Raw genomic sequence first — 22,052 nt, forward strand, 5'->3', positions numbered from 1 at the left:
CGAACAATACGGTTTCACACCCTAACACAGGTGAATACAGCTTCAGGATCAGCTGTCGGGAGCGATGGAGCCAAAGCGTGTTCCCACAGCGAAACGCGGAGCTGGCCCATGTGCTTCGCATCGCCCGTGGAAACCCAGGGAGCTGACAGAGGCGCTGCCGAAGCAGAATGGGACAGCACAGCACCCATAAGGTGCTCACAGCTCCCGCTCTCTCTGGTCCTGCTCTCCTCTCCTTCCCCCTCTCACGTTCATCTCGCTGTACTTGAGAAGTCTTGCTTTCGTCCGTCTGAGGGGAAGCTGAGGGTAAACAGTTCTGCTAAGTCCCTCTGGGGAAAAAGAAAGAAAAAAGCTTGCCAACGTCACTGAAATGGAATGTGAGGGAACTAAGTGCGCTTGGTAGGGGGAGAGAAAGGACAGCCTGACACTCCAACCTGTGCGTACACAGCGCTCAGCCGTGGAAAACGCGGAGCGTTCAGCAAAGCACCTGGGCTCATGCTTAAGATCCCTGTTCTGAGGGTCTGAAGAGATATTTTGGTTTGTAGAAAAGTTATGTTAATCGAATGAATCATTTGATAGGAATGTACAGTCATCCCAATGCAATGGAAAATCTAGAGATTAAAACGTTCAATCTACGCACCCAGCATAAAAGGTTAGAGTAGCGCTTCTTTAAAAAGCATTACTCATCCCTGCTTCAGCAGCACATCACTGCAGAGGTGTGGAGAAAGGGGGATGAACAGCATCAATAACTTAGCAGCTGCGGTACAAAACAACCAGGTAAGAGTCATAAAAAGCACAAAGCAAGACCTAAACCGCCCCGAACGCCTAACTGCAGCAGGGCCACCTCCTAGTCACTGCGTCTTGAAGTGGATGATGCCTGAGGCAGGTTTTCAGCTCTACCCCACTCCTACTGTATCCAAAGACGCGCACATAATGGTGGCACTCGCACACTCCTGCGAGCATTACAAGAAATTCCCTGTCTCAAAGAGCTGACAGAGGGTTTGCTGAAGTGCTGTAGCTATTGACCTACGGAGAAAAAAGAAAACAACGCAAGTCTTGGTTGAAAATAGCACGAATTCTGCGTTACACACGTGCTTTCCTACGCTTCTCAAGCTCAAGAAGTGCAGATATACAGTAACAGATCAGAGTTTTCGCAGCGGCTGTTTAAGGAAATTAATTTACAAAGATTAAGCACCACAGCAATCCCCCACACGGCCCATTCTTTACTGGGGGTTACATAATGAGTTCCAGTTACCCACTGACTTGATTTGACAGTGCCATGACATTTTATGATCTAACAGGTAACGGCACGCAAGCAGATCCCTTCCTTACGTAGGCCGAGCTCTCTGCAGCGCTGTTCTGCAGGAGGTGTGGAGACAGGCAGCGGGTTCACCCCGACAGGAGGTAGGCTGCGACCTCTCCCGTGCCACACGCCCTCCTCAAACCCCTCCTCAATTGCATTCACGTCTGGTGAAGAGTAATGCAACAGAGAGAGCATACGGATAGATCCAAAGACACTGCGATTTGTTACTGCCAGCAGACATATTGCTGTCATTAGGCTCTAGCTCAGTCACAAAAATTGTTTCTGAAAAGTCTTTGAGCCAACAGATCTGGTTATATAAAGCTCAGACCCTTCCTCTTTCACATGAGCTGATAGTCTTCTCGACGGGTGACTGGTGTTTCCTAGCAAAAACATTCATCCCTCCACAGACGAAGACGATGCATCTAATCAAAACATCTTCCCTGCCCAACAGCCTGCAGGTGGTCTAGCCAAAGCTGGCGCTGCCGGCTAAGCCCAATTATAGAAGATCTGCCAAAGAGAAGAGCCTCCCTCAGAAGAGGTCTGGCTGAGAAAAGCAAGGCCCAAGCAGCCTGGCGAGCAGCCGGCACCAGGGACGGACGGTTCCGCAGGAGGTCTGCTGCGCCCTCGCTTCCACAGAGAGCCTGCGCCTCGACGCGAGCCGGCAGAACAGCATCGCAGAGACAAAGCTCATCTGCCACCACCCCAACGCACGTTCCTTTACTGCGAGGAATCCTGCTGCCATCGGGGTAAGGCAGCGTTCCTCGCCTCAGCACACCCCACCGACGGAACTGGCTGACCGGGCAGCCGAGCCGAAAAGGTTCATCACGTTACCCAGCACTTTAAAATAACTGCAGGTTACTGCTGAACCTTCTTTGTATCTTTTATCTAAACAAAACGTTACAGGACCAGGCTTGCTTTATGCAGCAACGCCCTTTAGTTTCTACTCCTGATAGCAAGCAAGCAGTTAGTTCTGTACACCTCACCGAGTGACCAACGGGCTTACCTCTTCCCACCTTTTACAAACAGATGCCCGAAAAGTTAAAAGCTATTCTGTTTTCTGAGATGTGCCTCCCCCTTTTTTGGTTTCTTTACTAATAAATACGTATCAGGATCTCGCCCCCCAGATTCTGATAAACTCCTTGTGGTTTAAGCTTTACTGGAAACCACGCTTCCTACCCTGCTAAGTTTTTCATATTACTCTCTCTCTCTCATTAAGCAATTTAGATACCCAAGGAGTAAGTTAGAAGTGAAAGGAAAGTTCTTAATCATGAAATCTACACTAAACTGGTCCTTCGTCAGCTCGTAGCTCCTGATAACTTCCTCATCTTCTGGTAACAGTTGTCTAACACACTACAGTATCTTTACACTTTTGGTTGTCTGAACGAGGTCAAACAAGCACGTTGTACTTTCCCTGCAGCAGACTGGTAGTACTCCTGTGGTCGGTACTCCCCGTGCAGTGGAGATGGCTAGAGTAACTCAGCAGCTTGCAGTCAGCCGCCAATAACCAAAGTTCCTGTCCTAAAAACGACAGGCTGAAGAGACAGGTCAAGTGCAGCGGGGCACAAGGGCGATGAAATACAGTTAGCCATCCCAGCACACCCTCCAACTATTCCCCAGAAACTTGCTGGCTTCTTAGCGAGACGGCAGCTCGAGATGTGCTTTATCCAGCACTTCTCAACACAAAATACATAAACAGTCCCTGGAGCACAGATGGAAACCGATGCCTATCCCCTCCCAGGGGAGTTCCCTCCTCACTGGGCTACGAAGTCATGTTGCCTCTTGCTTTCAGTCTTTGATGATACAAATCTTACGTTCCTTCCTACACAGCACCCCAGTTTCAACATGAGAGGTAGAGCGTCCCCTCCCTTATTCGCCCGTAGCTTCGCGATTAGGGCGCTCTCGAAGCTGGAGCCACGGCTGCCGCACGGCCCGAGGAGACGGCTCATCTCTGGTATCGCACTAAATGCGATTTCCCGTCTCCTTTCACTCATCTACGGGGTGCCGGTGTTGGCCCGCGACGGATGACCTGGGGTGCAGCTCGTGAACCACACGCAAGCTCCGAGTCGGAAGACGCTCCAAAAGCGCACTCATCTGCTCTGCGTAGAGATTTGCTCTTCCCACAAGAGCTGGCTGCTGAGAAGGGCCAAGCTGTTTAAGAGCAGAAAGAATTCAGCTTCTCCCCGTAGCAAATCAAAGCCATACAACATCATTTTGCTTAAGGAGACTTGAGACAGGAGAGGAAACCCTTAAAAGCCAGCTTTTAAACAAACAAGCAAGAGAAAAAACAGGCACATTGAGAAGTGCTGTCTTATGTGTGAAGTTTTAAGATTTAAGCCAAAATATTTGGAGCAAGATGAAACTCCATCCGCCGAGCGCCACCGGTTAAATCTCTCTCCAATACAAGCATCCCAGCACGAACCAGAGATCTGTGTCCAAGCAGCACGCAGGTATTGCTCAAGGTTCTGCCGTCAAACGCCTACTGCCTCCACACATCCCGCAGCTCAAGCGTTTGGCAGAGAGTCAGCTATCCCATTTTTAAGGCAAGTGTCTAATCTTCAGAGTTTCTAATAACTTCTGAAATACTGACTTTTCTCCCTAAAAATCTGGAAGTCAAAGAAATCCTTTCCTTTCTGCACCCCTGCAGTTCACAACACTCCTGTGCTTCGAGATCCTACTGCTGCTTCCCCCACAGCACGGCAGAAGGTTTCACCACTCACTCTTCCAATCCAAGGCCAACAAACCCAGAGGTGCTGCCTCCACGCTGCAGCCTACCTGAAAATAAGTCATTAGCTAGCCACAAAGAGAAATGGCAGATGGACAGCAACCCAGCGTGCCCTCCTGGCCAGCCAGGATGGCTGGGCTCCTCAGACACAGAAGCTACACAAGCGCATCATTCCCCACACAACAGGAGGTTCTTGAGATCATCTGAGGCTCTCTGGAAAAATCAAGCACAAGGCTCGTCAGCTTGGACACCTACTGCTATGGGCCACTGCCTTTATAAAATATTTATCCCTGCAATCAGCATCTTGCCAGCCATCCTGTTGAATCATCTCCCTCGTGGCCACTGCACAGCCCGCTACCGATTCAGCATTGCGACCTTACAGGGGTCACCAGCAAATCACCCGTTAACACCTCCGTCAAATCAGCGCAGGTCACACGGGAACAGCAAGGAGGTCGCCCAGTACTGGAAATCATCAGTTTCAACTAAGAGCTTACGAAATGTCATTTAGGGAACAGAAGGTAACATCAGTTCCTAGACCTGAAGCTAACCAGCTTTGACACCGCTGCCCCAGAGCTCTCCTTACCTACACGTTCCACCCATGAAAAAAATTCATAAACTTCAGACAGAAGTCAAACTGCTACACTGAACTCACCTCACTCCAAGCATACTTGGAAGCTACGCACTCAGAATTGTATCCACTTACACCACAGATGCTTGACACCAAATCTTTGCAAACATAACTTGTCGTTCAAGTCCTTTGAAACAGAAGTGAGTTTGACACCACTCAAGGAATCTTGACTCTTAAATTGAAGATGAAAATGAAGCAGTGCGGGAAGGATAGGCCAGATTTAAGCCTCGAAATACCTAAGTTTCAGAGGTGTAGAGTTAATTCAGGTTTTCACATTTTGACTACCATACCTTACTACCAAACGTAGGGAAGGAAAGGAAGGCGATGAAAAAGGCAATCAGTATTTTCTGCATGATGTTCACCTTAAAGAAGCCGTAATGCAACACATCCAAGCAATTATCGGACCTTGCCGGTTGGCCACATGAAGAGGTACAGACAATCAAAGCCCCCTGCCAAGGTCTGAAGTGCCCCTGGACCAGCAGTCCTCTACAACTGCTGTGAGAGCTACAGCACAACACCCTGCCACGGCTGAGCCCGGCCTGCAGCTGCCACCAGGGTAAAAAGACATTTCCTGTGATCTCAGCCCCTGACCCGTCCTTCGTGCTGCGTACAGGGACGATCCACTGGAGGAAAGAGGTTCCACGGCCATGGGAAATGAAGGACAAGTTTTCCAAAACTACATTTGTCTATTCAGAATATTTCCCCAATGACTTCTAATTAGACTCCTGACTTCTCATTTGTTTTCTATCAAATGTGCATCTAAAGTGCATCACAGGTGCACAAGGTAGACAAAATTCTGACCTACGTGAATTTGTAAGCACGTTTATCACAGGGAGCAAGAGCTTACGGGAACTTTGGCTGTAATCCTTACTAAAATGAAATCTCGGGCTGGGACTCTCCGCGTGTCCTGTGGTCACACACGCAGCCCCAGACAGCCAGAAACCTTCCAAGGCTGAGAAGAAAGGGACACGTGGGCAGTCTGACTCCAAAGGCCCTAGAAAGCATCCGGCATGGAGTCACTGAATCAAAGGCCGACTTGTGTCCACGCCAACAAACAAGTTCACTCTTACATTAGGCACGTTCTTCTAAGGAGTTACTCAAAAGCTGGCAGCTAACCGCCTCCTAGAAAACAAACTGCTGACGTCCGAGTTATCTCGTTGGTCGTTTGTACTCACGCTAACACCACGAGAGCCTACGACGCTCTGCACTGCTCCGATTCTCATCCGCCCCGTCAGCCAGCAGCGACCGCGCAGCTGAAGATTCCCGCGTACAGCCACTGCCTTTCTGATCAGCTTCCCAGGGCTGCGCTGCCTTCGGCAGTTTGCTCTTCCTCACCTTCACACACCTCAAACTCCGGGAAACTGGAGAAGTTAGGCTGATCGTGCAATTCCTAGGTCACTTCCACTATTCCCACGCCTTTATGGCTGTGGTCTCTATTAAACTCTTCCTCCCCCTTGTTTGTGGTGCGTTCGTCAGAAGCCTGTGCTGGCAGGCCTGCAGCCCGCGAAGGGGCCGAAGCACACCCCTTCCTGCAAGCTCAGCCAAGCCAGAAAACACGGGGGACAATCCCACGGAACCCTCTGTGGTCCACTAAGAAAATTCTAAGTGAAGAGGAAACAAAGATGGCCCTGGCACACAGATGGGGGAGCCTTCTACGCCCTTGGGAAGACAGCAGGTTTTGCCTGCCATAGCTAGTTTTCTTTTCCCACTCCAACGGCTCGTGGCTCTTCCGCGCGGCCGGTACACACATCCCCCCTCACCTGCATCTGCCCGTCCCGCCCCGGGGTACGCCGAAGGGCACAGACGTGCCGCCCAGGAGCAGTGGGGAAGTGAACGCCACCCTTGCAGCTGGTGAGGCCCCAGAGCCAAGTCGGGCCCTGGGGAGAGGCAGAGGAAGAGCTCACGAGGGGCAGAGAGCAAGCGTGGCCACGGAATTAAAAATAACTGCCCTGATGCTTCCTCGCCCTGCCACACAGCTCAGTCCAGCGTCCCGTGAACAAGGAGAGGGAATCCCCCCGCTCCAGGTACGAAGGAAGCGCACGCAGATCACGTGCTTCACGTCACAGCAGCAGCAGGTCGAGTAGCTCAAATTATCCTTTAAAAAACCAAATTGAAATTCAAGCTCTATCACAGCCTCATACTGCAACTTCACGTAGTCCTTTGGCCGTGTGCTCTCTCCAGGGAAGACAGATAGGTTGCCAACCAAGAACTGCTCTGTGGGATTAGCCAATGTTTATGAAGTGCTTTAAAGATTAGAAGTGTCACCTATGCGCTAAATATTTCGTCGGCACTATCAGCTTGAACAGCAACCAAGTATCTCGTATCTCCTCCTGCTGATCTTGAGCTGGTTGCCCAAGGCGTCAGTCAACCTGACTTCCAACCACCGTGTCTGGCATTAATTCTAGGGGGCGTTTTTAGACACATGGCAGGAGAGGACAGAATTAGGGAAGTACTTAAACTGTAACTTCTAAAAACTACCAGCAGAAAAATGTCAGTAATATCACCAGAAAAGGCTTAGGGATTTATTTTTTTAAAAACATTCTCATACATGTGCGTGAGACCGGAATACTTTGGAATGAAGCCCAACCGTGCGAGGAGAGGCCCTCACCATCACTCCCCCAGACGGAACTGGCTCGGCAATGTTATGAAAAGGGACTTTGTACACATCAGCTTGATAGGAGCTCAATGGATCCCAAAGTCCTTCATTCCCCAAAAAGCTTTTTGCAACGCTCTTGCAGCATCTGAATCGAGAAACCGAGCCGTGAGCCCGAGCACACGGACAGCAGCAGTGCCCTGCTCACGCCGTTCACACCGGACAGTCTGCATGACGACACACACAGACCAAACAGCAAGGACATACTTGTTTTCACTCCCTTCTTCCTCCTGTTCCCCCATCACTTAAGTTTCTCTTCCAGCTAGAATACAATTCGAGCCTGCCTGTATCAAGACCTTCCTGCTATCGCCACAGAGCCAAGCTGTAAGTGTTCAGCTTGAGATCTGGGTGTTTCCCATTCACTCACCTGTTGTCACCCAGACTCCATCCACCCGCGGAGGACTTACACCCCACATACAGGTTTAGAAACATTTGAAAGACATTTTAAAACATTTAGACACATTTAGAAACATTTAGAAGTCTTCCCTTCAGCCTGTGCGTTTGAACCAACAGTAATAGAATCCAACGACTATTATCAAGCAGTTGGGAAACGCGAAATTCAGTTCCAAGGGTTTACTCTGGGCTGGAGAGAGAAGAAAAACAAAGCAGGAAATCCCTCGCGTTGTAAACAGCTACTCCGAAAGCGCTGTCAATAGGAAGTTGTTGCGCCAAATGGTGTGCTCATCTGCCTCGCAATTTGCCAATGACGAGGGAAATGAGCTCTATGGAAGGACACCCATAACCTGAGCTCAGTGTCAAAAACTGGAGAGGTCACACCCCAGATCCAAAGGGGAACGTCACCCCAAACGGGCGCTGCACCGCAGAGGGGCAGTTCTTACCGCGGCGGCCCAGCCCGCGTCCGGCTTTCAAGCAGCACAGTTCAGCCAAACGCAGGACAGGCCCTTGCCGACGGGCCGCGAGCACCCAGACCTGCCCCTCTGCCTTGAGCAGGGCACAAATCCCTTCCCCTCACCAGCTCTACGATCTCCTGTCGGCCACAGAACCGCTACCCCCTGCAGCCCGGGGACCCAGACGTCACCGTGCCAGCAGCGTGCCACCAGCGCTGTCTGCGGAGCGGCTCGGGCTGCACCCCCAGGTGCTGCGTCGTCCCTCTGACTGCCGAGGTGAACGCTCCGGCAGCCGGAGACACAAACACACCGAGCCCAAGGACAGAGGAGCCCAGTGCAGAGACAAACATCATCCAAAGTCAAAACAGCGTCACCGCAATGTCTTCTGCTCGGTGCTGGAGCCAGGACAGGCACCTTGTTAACGCTTTACTCAACACAAACAGCAGCAAGAGAACCAGAGAAGCTGTGGTCGTCACTCAGCTCCTCTGCAGCTGGGAGGGCATTTTGGGGAGGAAACCGTGAAACAGGACAGGGTACAAGCAGGGCAGGAGGAGAGCACGGCTGAGGACAGCGTGTTTCCCACACAGGTTTAAGGGTTTCCCACGTGGCAGGAGGACTGCTCGCAGCTGCAGCCCCAGCCAGGTGCCCACCGAGGTGCCCTCGCTCGCTCGGGCCTCACCCAGGTGTCTCGCACGCGGGTTTGCACCGGCCCACAGGGCCGAGAGCGGCCTCCGACCTGGGATGAGGTGACTCACTGAGGTCTCACGTCATAAACTGCTCTTAGCGCAAGGGAGCGAGAACCCCGAACTGAAGGCATAGCTCAGTACAAATAAGCCTCCCAACAACACGTGCCATTCTTGCAGGGCCACTTGCATCATTTTCCGTGCTAAGCCAGCTGAAAGCAAAGGACCAAAACAAAGAGAACACTGGAATGGCCACTCAAGACTTTGAAACACATTTAACAGACTAAAAAAGCCTAGCAAAAAAATAAAAAGCAATCTTAATCGAGAGTTCATCTTCTTAAGTCTACTAAACGACCGGAGCATCCTAGGCACTGAATTTTGCCACTAATAACTTGGAGGCACCGCTGAGGTTTCCACCTGCGAGGAGGCAGCGGCACGGTGGGAGACCCTGCAGAGCAGCCTTTGTTCTGGGACCCAGCAAGGAAAACACATCTGCTGGGCCTAAAGCGCTTTTCCCTCCAACCTGATAGGATCTGAGTTTGGAGGACAGGAAGCAAGCTTTGTTTCAGGCAGCAAGGAAGGCGGTCTTAGCACACAGACTAACGCATCAGGTTTTCGACTTTGGAGCCCTACACGTGGTAAAACAAAAAGCATTTTGCCGTTTACCTCAGAGACACGTAACGCGCTTTAAAAGAGCCTGCTCGGGTGTCTCTGCAGAGCTCCTCGTGTTCGGACAAGCACGTTTGCTCCAGTGACTATTTGAATGATGACTCACCCGAACAAGCCAGGGCACCCTACCACACAACCCCCCAAACTGCTGACTTAGGGCTTGGGATGCAAATCCGCCAGGAAGCGGCGTTTCCCCGCCAAGGGCCGTGACGCCTGGACCTGGTCACTGCTGCACGTCCCAGGGGGAGCAGCCAGGCTGCTCTGGGCACAGCCCGAGGCACCGCTCCTCCGGCAGCTCCAGGCCAGTGCTGGAGGAGAAGCTTTCGATCAAGTATATGTGTATGTATTTATTAAATGTGACCATAAACAGTGTTTGGTGAAAGCCTGGTATCTACGACGAAACAGTTAATTCTAATGCCATGAGGCCAAGAAGTACAAAACATGAAGCAGCCTGGTGAAACGCAGCGCTAAAGAGAAAAACCCTACTTCAGCTGCAGTTCTTGCCTTGAGGACAAATTCAAAGAGCAGACGACAGGGATAAGCAAATTTTATAAAATATTCTTGCTCTCATTGCACTTCTAAAGTTGCTATTCTTTTTCTTTTCATATCTGAGCTCTGTCAAACAGACAGTCCGACTGCAATTTCTGCGTTCGCCCTCAGAAGGGCTCGTGGCAGGCGGGCACAGGGTCCCCCCGGAGCCACCGCAGGGCCGGCGCGGGTGCAAGCCCGCATCCGCCACTCGCCTCGCTGGTGGCACCCCTCCAGCGACTGCCACTTTTGTCCCACGAAGCATGTGAGAGTCACAACCCATGACGAGCCCAGCAGTAATTGCTGTATCAATTTCGACGCTCCGCCAGCCAGAGCAACGCCTGTAACTGTAAACCATAAACCTTTTAATATCCTGCTCAATTATGAAGACAACTCCCAAGCAGCAGCAGCACCGCAGCAGCGTCGCTCGGAGCCTGCTGCCGTTGATTCCACCGTGAGCGGGGGCCTGGCTGGGGATGGCCAGACCACATGGGGAGAAGCTGTGTTGAGAGACACCGTCACGGGGGCCAGAAGCAGAGACGGCCCTTCCACGTGTCACTAATGATGCCAGTGCTGCTCAACCCCTTTCTTGCGACCTCAGTGAAGAGCTCAAAACGCTGGAACACACGGAAGGAGAAGGCAGATGAGCCAGCTGATGGCGTGCCATCAGAATGTGATTCAGGGCTAGTGCAACCCACAGGCTGTTCGCAAATCCAGGAGAAAGAGCCCAAGAATTAAGCAACTAAATCAGGCACTGTCGTATGAAGTAGTCTTACAACCACTCTCTGTTATTTCCAAACAAGTATCAAGGAAAGGTAAACAATCTGAATGACTGTTTGGAGTTCATAAAACATTCCCATCCACTGCAGCCTTTCAACAGCAAGTCAGATGCTTTGCTGAAGGAAGAATGAGATCAGCAGAACCCACTTCCAATCCCCGCCGCCAAACCCTGCCGCTCGCCGTCACCTTACCAGCCCTTTACACCGAAGGCGGCTTTTCTTGCCCAGGAATTCGGGGCAGGGTTTGGAGAGGCGCAGGCACAGAGCCTCCAGCAGGCTCCCACCTTGCTCCGCTCAGACCTGACCCGCTTTTGCCTCGCTGGGCTGTGAGCTGGGCTTTGTTGCCATGGTGAAAGCTCTGACACATTTCTTTTTCCCACTAGTTTCCTGCTGCACTACAAACTACCGATGCTCTGCACCTCGCTGTTTATCAGTGCGGTGACAAGGAACCCCACCACCCCCCGCACAAGTGAATACAGATTTGGCCAGGCGCTGCCCTTGCCGGGTCACTCCGCCAACAGCATTTCTCAAGGCGACTTTAGTTACGCCTCTAGTAAGTAGCATCCCTCTTGCCTCAGCTGTATCAGGGTGGCTTCGGTACTCTGGGTTTTCTCAGGACGTGCAAGATTCGATACACTTTCGAAGGGTTTATCTTGCACCCTAAACCCACCTGCCTGTAAATTAAGCCCTACAAAAGTTCAAGAAATTTGATCATCACCCAAAAATGCCGCTCCAGAAGAAAAAAATGCATGCCTGTCCAGGTTTTGATTGCAACAACTGATAATCCCAGTCTTAGGATGACCTGAGAGCGCCGAGTCCCTGCTGTCACACAGACTCTCACGTCAGCTTCCACTCCCGCACTGACCGGCAAGGTGCGAGAGCTCTGACCGCTGGAACAATGCAGGATTCTTGTAAACCTTGATCTGCAACACAGAACAGGCAATTCTGCTCACAGAGCAAAGCGTGTTGCCATCCTCAAACCACACACGAATTTTAGTCCTGCCACTTCCCACATGTTTTAGGAAGCAACACTAACAGCTGCTTCCCCATCCTCCTGGAGACTGAAGCAGTCAGCAAATCCCGTACACTTCTACAGGCCCTTGCAGGAGTCACCCACCAACCTCGTGTCCTGAGAAAAAACAAACAGTCTTTGCACACGAAGGATGATCAGCTTCCGTATGTTCTCAAGCAGCTCTGAGATTCTCAGCTGAAGTTTTCCCAAAGAACTACTTGGTACAAATCTGATGTTGTTCCACGGGCTCTACCAGCACATCTTCTGAAGCATTTTTTCCCCAAACTGCTTGTCTCGCTGTTGTCAGATTCGGGGTAGAGCACACAAGAGTGACCACTGCCACCCAAAAAGATGGACTAAAGGGTGTGTTTCACCAGGAAACTCACGAGTACGGGACAACACAGGGGTTTTCCAGGTCTCTGAAAGCTTCTCAGAAGGAACTAGACAACTTAGTGACCCTCATAATTAAAGGCTGCATCCCACCCTTGGCTTAAAAAAACATGGTACAGCCTCAAACACCATACTGCCACTCCCGAGCCACCATATTTCCCTTTGAGCTGACATGAAGGAATTAACTTTATACCCAACTGTCTCAATGGCCCATGGCAAGTGAGAACAACCATCCAATTTTGTCTGCGGTACCAAACTGGGCCCAACAGCGCACACACACAAACAATGGAAAGTAGAGATTAAGGCCCACATTGTCTAGCAAATGACTCAGAAACTGCAGAAGCGCCTACTAAGTGGGAAACTACCTATAGTCAGTCTTCACTTGTCTTTTTACTGTGTAATAGGAGTCTCAACTTGGCTGAAAAAATATTAATATTTTGTTCTGACTAAGCATAGGCTTCGCCCCGTACTTCAGCTGCTGTGGGAAACGCACTCCCCTGCAGCTCCGCCAGGGCAGCGGGCACACAACGCCCACACCGCAGCAAGCCCGTGGCGGTAGCGACCGAGATTCCCTTCTCCTCCCCCAACTCTGGATTTTGTTTCCAATATAAAACAGCTGAACTCACCAGCAGAAGGGAAAAAGTCTTTGGCTTTATCTCACACTTCCCGAAGCAGCTCAGGTGAAAGAACCTCCACAGAAGCCAAATATTAAAATTCTTGTACAGAGATGGAATCAGAATGATTTGTATAGGTTTCCAATGGGATTGTCCTTGAAAACAAACAGTTGCTGTATAACTGACAACCCTTTCGCTGTGTCAGAATGCTTGAGATGCACGAGCATAGATGGGCTTTGTACAGCCAAGAACATACTCCTTCATGGCTACTGGGTAACGATTGTATTTGTTTAATGGAACATTTACATGTGCAAAGAACCAGTAGCACAAGCTACACTATACAGCACTCAGCCTTACTGGGGGGAGCGGGGGGGAACCCCACGACCTGCAAAAGTGCAGAAACCAGCTACAGCTGTTACGAGCCTCGGGGACGCAGAAGACACCAGACACAATGGAGGCGTCCCGCAGAAGAGCACTATTGTCTTCTGGCCACCTGGTAAGGAGAAGACCTTCCACAAACCGAGCGGCACACGATCCTTTCCCCATTCCCAGGCAGGGGAGAGGCCGGGAGGTTCCCCGCAGCAGCTGGCGGGGCTGCAGCGCACTGCGTGGGCAGCGTCTGCGTGAGGAGCAGCCTTGGCTGGGGGTGCCGGGCGCTGCCGGGAGCCCCAGCCGTCAGCCCCAGCCGTCAGCGGCACCTCCAGCCGAGCTGATAACCTCGCCAGAGCCACTCGCCAGATTACAGCCCCAGGCTTTCCTACAAGCGCAGCTGGAGAGGAAAGACTAAGTACGAAGGCTAATACTTTTCATCTTTGGTTGCTGCCAGTGCTACTGAGCTTAAACTGCAATTTGGGAAGCGCAGATACACGGTCACGCTGTCAAGGCCAAAAGGCAAACACCTTTCTATAGCACGAATTCCTTCAGTGCAAAGGTAACGTCGGAGCAGGTCAGAGACCAGTGCCTCTTTCCGCTGTGGTAGTGCACAAAGCCAGCGCGGACATTTCAAGACTTACATGGCCAACAACTTAGCTCAGTAGTTGAACAGGCAACTGCCCAGCTGGTTTCACCTGCAAGGCAATAGTGATCGCAGGCCTCAAGGCAAAGGTAAGCACGAACCCTTTCCCAAAGGGACAGCAAGGACGAGGAGCAACAAACACGCAATGAAAGATGGCATCACTAAAGGAAAGTGTGGACCAACGTCTTGGTAAGAGTCTAGACACACAGATGATGAGAGGTATTTTTTCACTTTCGTTATGATGCAGTCCATTCCCCAGGAGATCTGAACAGGCAGGCCTACCTCCCCTTGCACACCCGCGCTACCCTAGCGAGGGCCACCAGCACCACTCCAGACCCCCATGAGCCTCCTGCGGCAGCGCCGTACCCGAAGCAACCGCATCCTCCCGGCCCACGGACGGGAACTGGCCGCAGATGAGCATCGCTGCTGCCGTTCAGCGCGTTATCTGATCAGACTTCACAATTACATACAGCTTGCCAACTTACTCCTTCCATTAAAAAAAGACTCAGCTGTTGCAAAATTAGTTTTTAGGTGAAGACTCATCAACTTCAATTCAGCGGCCTTCGCCCATCAGCGAGAAGCCTCAGGGCTTGAAGACACCATCCCCTGAGAGGGACCAGAAGCACACCTGGAACTACCCGAGGAGCCTGAAAGCAGGCAAAAAAGTGAGAAACACCTCAAGCTAAATGACGGTAGACCCCCGAGCCTTAAACCCCCTCCCTGTGCCCGCACTGCGCTGGCCATGGCTCTTCCACCCGCCCGCCACTGTTCTGCCTCTCCCCACGTCACATACGTATTTCCGCACACACGGTCCATGCGCGGGAAGAGGCTCTCCAGGAAGCGATACAGCTGAAAGTCTGAGGCAGCCAAAGAGCCAGCACAGGCTGAGAGAAACTTGCTTAGGTAAGGAAAAACCTTAAAAAAATGCGTCTTCCCTCCTGCTGCAGAAATCCACGTGCACTTCCTCAGCCTTGAACACACTTCACTGGGTCCGTCTCATTCAAGACTACTTCCAATAGGCCTAACCATATTTTAAAAGTTATTGGAATGAGACATGAAACATCCATCTGTTTGCTGAAAGGCAGCAGACGTACGCAGCCTCCAGATCCAGACTTTAATTGCCGTACTTTAATCTGCTGCCGCAGCCCCCCATTCTCTTTTATTCCCAGGAGCTCCAAGGCGTGCGCTCTCCTAATGGAGTCCTGACAGTCGCCCTGCGCCTGGCGCTCCGTCAAACCACTCCAGCCTCCAGCTCCGGGCCCGCAGTCGCACGCTGATACCCTACAGAGACTCCTTTTCTTCTAAACGAGCTTCAGAACTCAATAATTAATGTACTGTAACTGCATTGGATACTTTAAGAAGTTGAAGGCAGAGCTTCTGATTGTCAACCCGTACAGGAAAGGGGCAAACGTCGAGGAGATACTGAACTACAATGAAAACATTAAATTGGACTGTCAATAACACAGCCGTCTTCTGCATTACACAATACCAAAACTGAGGCCAGTGGCTTCATCCATCTGCAAACCAAGACAATACCTCGAGGCACGCAGACGACTTCTGTGAGTGGGCCCGAGGTGGACGGGTGAGGCAGGATTCAGCCGCCTTGCTTTGGGAGGTTGCTCAGGCCAGGCTCTCACTCCGGTCACTGGAGAGCAACGGGCAGTTCCTTTCCTGCGACCTGACATGGTTTAGGGTGCACTGAATCACCCTCCAGACGAGCCGCCTCCTCCCACTGGCCGGCCCCAGGCTTTCATATCCAAAGCCAGGTGAAATGCATCCCGCTTCACCCGCGCCCTCCCCTGAGCCAGAAGACCATTTCAGGAGGGAAATTCAGGAACTTTCAGGAAGAATATCTGCGCTCCCACCACCTGCACACGATAACCAAGTCGCATCAATAATCAGCGCTACCACCACCGCAAACTACAGACTGAAGCCCACCTCTGCATAGCGAGGCTCCGTACCTCCACGGGGACGCTGAGTCGCTCCGGACACAGCCGTGCTACGCAAGGACCACGCCTTTCCCACAGTTCTTCAGCGTTATGAGACCCCCATCCCCAACTCGCACCTGCCCAGGCTGGTAACCGTCCCCAGCGCCGGATGCAGAGGCCGCCGGGACAGCCAGAAGCAACAGCAACATTTCAGCGCGATCAGGACACGTGCTCAGCAAGGACTAAACGCTTCAAGAGAGCGTCCGGCAAGACGTGCCGCCCCCCGTCCTGGGAAAGCCGGCGGCGCCCAGCGCCATCCACCTCGGCGGCAGATGCTCGGGCTGCCCCGGGATCTCCTGCCCACCCCCTGCCCGCTGCTGACGAGCGGAGCTCAGCTCAGCTCCCCCCGCACACGCAGGCAAACGCTGCGCTATTTCTGAGCGCAACGTGTCAGTTCCACCGGGCGTGGGAGTTTGTTTGCGTGGGTTTGTGTGATTCGACTACTTTGAAACTTGGCTGAAGCCACATAATTCCCTTTTTATGGAACCCCTTTGATGGCCATTTAACAGAGAGGGCGAGGTTTAGCCTCAACTGTAGAGACTTGGGGTCAGAGTTACTAGAAAAAGACACATAATGACTAATAATGAATCAGCCTTCAGTGGTTTCTTCATTTAAGTGTTAATGCAGCATATTAAACCCCTGGACTGGGATCAGCAGAAAGGCCCTGTCTGTAATAAATGAGTACAATGGCTTAACTAGAGACTTTCCAAATTGCTCTACTTAAACCCCTGCGAGCTCCAAAGGGACACACTGGAGCCAGTTTAAGCCTGGCTCACGCAGCGTCTCGTCACGCCGTGCAGACGACGGTGGGACTGACAGACGACAGCGCCCGTCGCACTCGCAAGGGGAAGAAGTCACAGGTCACACGAGAAACTCTTCAGCCAGGGAGAACTTCCACTACGAACTGTAACTGCTGCTCTGCTGGCAGCACTGGAGCAACTTCCTAAAGCTTTACTGTCGTGGGGAAAAGCATACAGTCGTTACGCAACCGTCTTGACAAGAGCAAGAAGGGGCGAGCTGCTCGGGCTAGCAGCTTTCTGCAGCAATTGCACAAGGCTGATACATGACCCAGTGAGAGGACGTGGGGAAAAAGGAGTTTAGCTGCTGCTTCTCTGTGAAAATATCTAATACCCAAGGAGCCCAGTCTCCCAGCAACATACTGCCATTTCCTCATTTCCTTCTAACACGATTCCTCCTTCAATCACAAATGAGAACACAGGCTTCAGAAACCCTAATTAGGCCTCCGCAGCATTCACAAAACCCTTGCGAGATCTCTACCAAGAAAAGAGACCCCGATCCCTTTTTATGGCGCAGCCGTTCCTCTCCCCGCTCCTGCTGGCAGCAACTACTTTTCCTCACAGGGGCAACTTCTAGACCTGCCCAAAGATGCCAGCACCCCGCTGACCGGCGCTCGCTTTGCTCCCACGGCTCCGTCCCACCTCCTGCCGTCGCAGCCCCAGAGCTCTGGCCCAGGAGGATGGGATGCTGAGCAGCCAGGCTGCAGAGGCACCCACCCCAACCCCCAATTAATCTAATAGCAACACAGCTCAGAAGTAGGCCCTAATTATCTTGGCTCTTTCAGACCACTCCCCCTGCCCAAAAGGCTCACGGCAGGCCAGGTGCCCAAGGCCCCCTTGTCACCCTGCCCCTGCAGGGACATTACCGCCGTCCGCTGGCTCTCCTGGCCCCTTTCTACGCGTTAGCACCGTTAGACTCCTCGAGAAGGAGCCTGGTCTCAAATTTATATCCTGCTCTTGCATTAGTCTCTCGGTAATCGTATGTTACTCGCTACAGCAAGAAGGTTGTAACGGAACATCGTGTCAGCACTTCAGCCTGCAGTTGATAGGCGTAATGCCGCTGTGAGGTTTTCAGACACAGTCCCTCTAAGCCCCGCTGCGGCAGCTATGCTTAGCCAAAGCCCATTTCCAGCTTTTAGGCTTTTACGGAATCTCCCCACCAGACGAGAACTAAAACACAACTCTTCCTCAGCACACAAATGATGAGAACAAAGGCCCCGTGAGCAGCAGTATAATAGATGCCTGAGGAATTAGCGATCCACAAGCATCGGCTTTCCCTACGGCCAAAAAAAATAAGCAGCGGGACAGGTGAAGCACCGACAAACGCTGAAAAAGAAAGCGATTCAGAAAGGTGACCACGCGAGGCTCTCACGTGGCTCATTACACAACGCGCGGCACCAGCGCCAAACGACTTCCATTTGACGTGACGACGATGAACCACAGCATGCCCTGCTCGGAGCTGATCACCCTGAACATGCTGCTGGAGCCCAATGCCCCCCAGAGCAGCCAAGCCTAATTATCAATAAAGTCTACCAGCCGGAATTTCATCCTGGTTTTAAGTGCCCTGGTGCCACCTCCAAGAACCGCAGTGCCAACGTTGTTCTGCTGATGATTCCAACTCACCCAAAGACAAACCACAGAAACTAAGGCGGTTCTCTCGTGGAAGGGAACACCCTCTTCAAGTAAGAGCAGAGATGCCTCCTGTTCTCCAGAAAAGGCTCAGCTCCTTCAAAACCTAGAAAAAAAAAATCTGCTTCATTCTAGCCTTTCTCCAGTTGAGCTTGTGATGGTAGAAAAAAGGCTCCGTTCTGCCAAGGATAAAAGCATCACAGCTTTGGGTTGCCATTCAACACATCAACCCCAGGTAGCCCCTTAAACAGGATGCCCTTACGCATGATTAGTCAAACTCCTTCCCAGCTTTGCCCATTCCCTAGCTGCTATTTAAAATGCTCAGGGACTCCAAAAGCGGACAACCAGCCTGGAAGAAGAAGTTAAGACAGCACAGGAGGAAGATCACTGGACTCGGGAGGTATCCACGTTCTCCCAGGACTGTGAATTCTCATCTCCACCTCAAGAGAAAAATGGAGGCAAAAATTAATACTCATCTCCCAAGGAAACGCGCAGTGCAACGGCTTGAACTCACAGAAGAAGGGAAGGCGGGACGTTTACAGCAACGTACTGCTCGCTGCAGTGGGACGGCGGCGGGGACGCTCCGCAGGCTGGCTGGGTCTCCAGGCTGTGGCTGGCCCAAGGGGAAGAGGGACAGCAGCGAGCTTTGGGCATGGCACAGCAGCCACAGCGGTCCCCCTCCTCCCTCCTCGTCCCCAACAGCTCCTGAAGGCCGAAACGCAACATCCAAAGAGCAGGGGAACATACGGTACGTGCTCCGCAGTGCATTCATGAAGTCCTCTCTGTTAATGTTCACGGATCAACCCCTATGAAAAAATGTGGCGTTAAAAACAACTCCAGTGTCTGAACAGAGCTGGAATTCTAATGAAGTCGCTTGGATGATTTATAAATGGAAATTGTGTGGAAAACAATTCATTCAGTAGGTCACTCGGAAGATTTTGAGAACAGAAGCAATAAAGGGTTTCTTGTGGGAGATGAGAAGAGACAAAGGGAAGGGGGACAGAAGGCAGGAAACAGAAAAGGAGAGACGCAGCAAGATATCCTGCAGGTGCCCAATTAATCCCAGTCAGAGAAGCGGCTCCAGTTCCTGCCCAGCCATCAGAACAGCTCTCTTACAGAGCACAAGATTCCGACTTTGCATAACCAGGGACTGAATGTAAATTGCTGGCTTGGTTAATACGTAAATTGTCGACTGTTCCCTTCTATTTCATCAGTTCCAGCAGAGACAATTATGAATACAGGCCTCCTGCCCTTTGGGATGATTAACATTCCCTTTCGTTAGTGTCCCCAACACTGCTGACCCACATTCGACTTGTGAAATTCAGTTATATGTAAACTGCAACGCTCTGTGTCAGCACTGTGTGCCAGACCATTAGAGCCAGGCGCGCACGGCACACGCTCTCCTCCTCTCTGCAAATAAACCCAGCCCTCCGTTTCAAAACGGGGAGAAAAATCCCAGTCCTTTATTTCGAGAACAGGCACCAAACTATTCTCTGCTTTTCTTTTTTAGGGAAAAGGGGACACCGGCCAGGAATGCCGAAGCCGTTATCTTCAGACGCCATGTCAAAGTCCGCTTGACCTGGTAAACGTCCACAGGACAGGAAAATGGGCTCCAAAGCCTCATCCAGGGGCCACCTTTAAACTGACACGCAGCGATGAGCACGAGCAGACCTAGTTATTCGCTTCACCTTCTTGAAAAGGTCTAAAAAGAGGGTACAGCGCGTTTTCAAGCTTACGCAGGCGTTCGCGCTGGAACTCCTTTGGAGACGTCAGGCGAGCGCGGTTCCCAAGGAGGGGCCGTGACGAGCAAACCAGCTTTTCTCCCAGAGAATGTGACACAGGGTCAAGTTTGTGCCGGGATTCGGTGGCTATATTTGAACGCTGCCCGATTCTTCTCTGCAGCCACTACTGGAAGAGACCACCTCTGGAGGGGGCCGCCAGCACGCTCAGCAACCGGGCTACACTTGTGTTTCGTGATCAAAGAATTCCTTCAGATTGCTAAATGGGACCATTCTGCCACAGCTTTACTTTCTCCTAAGTCATTTCCATTAAGCCAAACTGTTAAAAGTACTACCCTGATGCAAACAAGCTCTCGGCAGCGCTATTTGGTATTCCCGCTGCCATTCAGCGAAGCCTTCCCATACAGATTCACCCTTTCCAACGCTTTTTACATCGATACCTCCCCTCTAACCTCACGACTCCCGGAGCTCGAAGCGAGTAGCTCCTTTCTCCTTCCCCACTCCTCTCCCAGAGTCAGTAGCAACGGCCCTGTCAGTGAAGGAAAAGCGCTGAAACAACAGCGCGGAGGGTTTGCAGGCAAAAACAATCCATTTGCTCGCACTCCTCTTCACAGGCTGGGATTTGAAAGGAAACCTGACCTCCGAGCTGAGAAAGCTTCCAGGTCAAGTTTCAGCTCCAAGCTATCCCAGCTCAGCCCGGCAGGCCCCGGCACAGCCGAACAGACGGCAGTTGTTCCAGCACAGGTATTTCCCCAGTCTCAGAGAGCGCTCAGAGTTCGGAGGGATCGTGTCTCCTCCTCGCAGCGACGCAGGGCAGCGTGCAAGCACGCCCAACCCGCCCCTGCAGCAGCCGGCACGCTGCACGAGGCTCAGCGGCAGCAGCAACCAGTACATCTACCGTCCCACCAGGAACGAGCCGCGCTGCTTCCCAAAGCCAACAGACTGCCCTCGGTCGCCTCACGGCAGTCAAGACAAGTGTAAACGGCCATTTAGCAAAGCACGAGTTTTTCAAGCTTTGCAGCCTCTTCCACTATCCACCGACCACGCGCAAAACCCAGCCCTGGCCCTGTCAACGCTGAACAGGGTCTCCAGAGAAAATCTACGTGCCTTGTGCCACGCTTCAGAAAAAAAAAAATCAACTATTCCCATGCAAAAGATGGTCTCCGCTTGGGTACTTTGCAAAGTTCGGAGTTCGCACCGCTGAAAAGAAACCTCGACTCAACGAGGAGGCCGAGAACAGGAGCGCAACTTGTCGCTGCGGGATCAGCCTCCTGCATGCGCAGCAGCTGGGCCTATCACCCCTGCTCCTACCAGCACCATCCTGCTTCTGAACGGGGAAAACGAGGGCCAAGCCCTGCGCAAAACAGCAGCAGCCGAAGCGCAGGTTCAACTGCAGCATCGAGCACTTGAAGGCACAGAAGCAGACGTCAGTTTATGCAAGATAGGCAAATATAACCCAATTCTGAAAAGAACTGTCCAGGAGGTGTTAAGTAACTGGTTTTTAAATAGCCCCTGAAACTAATTTTACTTAGTTATCTGGGCAAAAAGCCAGAGTTCCAACAAATGAAAGTAACCGTGGATTTATACTGATGCTTCAATAACTTAACTAACGTAACTCTTGAAATTTATAGGAGGACAAGGACAGCCCCCAAGCCACAACCGCCTTCTCGGCCTCCATCAGCAGCCTCCAGGGTGCCACTACGGTAGCCAGGAGCCGGGCAGTGGCGCGGGCGAGCGGGATTTAGCTGCGGCCTGTCCGCTCCCCGCTGCCTTCCCATGCCCGGTTCCGCTTCCATCGCGGTTTTCATCCCGCGAGGGTTTCCGCACAAGTCGCCGGCGTTGCCACCGGCACGGGCAGCGAGGCAAGTCCCCTGCGAGAGCGCGGCGTAAGGAAGTCACGACTGCAGCGGCGATATTTGGGTCCCTCGGGGATCTCCCGCCGTGCTCCGGGGTAACGGAGCCGCCGAGGCGGGAGCGCAGCCCGTACCTGGAGCCCCCCGTGCGCCAGCAGCGCTCGCCCAGCCAGCCCCCGTCTCGCGTTATTCCTCGCCGTTTGCT

General features: G+C 52.1%; 1 protein-coding gene across 4 annotated transcripts in view; it reads right to left on the minus strand.

Annotated features, from left to right (window-relative positions):
• The window catches only part of SIK3 (SIK family kinase 3), an 84,104-nt gene that overhangs the window by 61,361 nt on the left and 691 nt on the right, over positions 1-22,052 (minus strand). The window lies entirely within an intron of this gene.

This window comes from Strix aluco, chromosome 23 (genome assembly GCF_031877795.1).
Source record: "Strix aluco isolate bStrAlu1 chromosome 23, bStrAlu1.hap1, whole genome shotgun sequence".
NCBI lineage: Eukaryota > Metazoa > Chordata > Aves > Strigiformes > Strigidae > Strix > Strix aluco.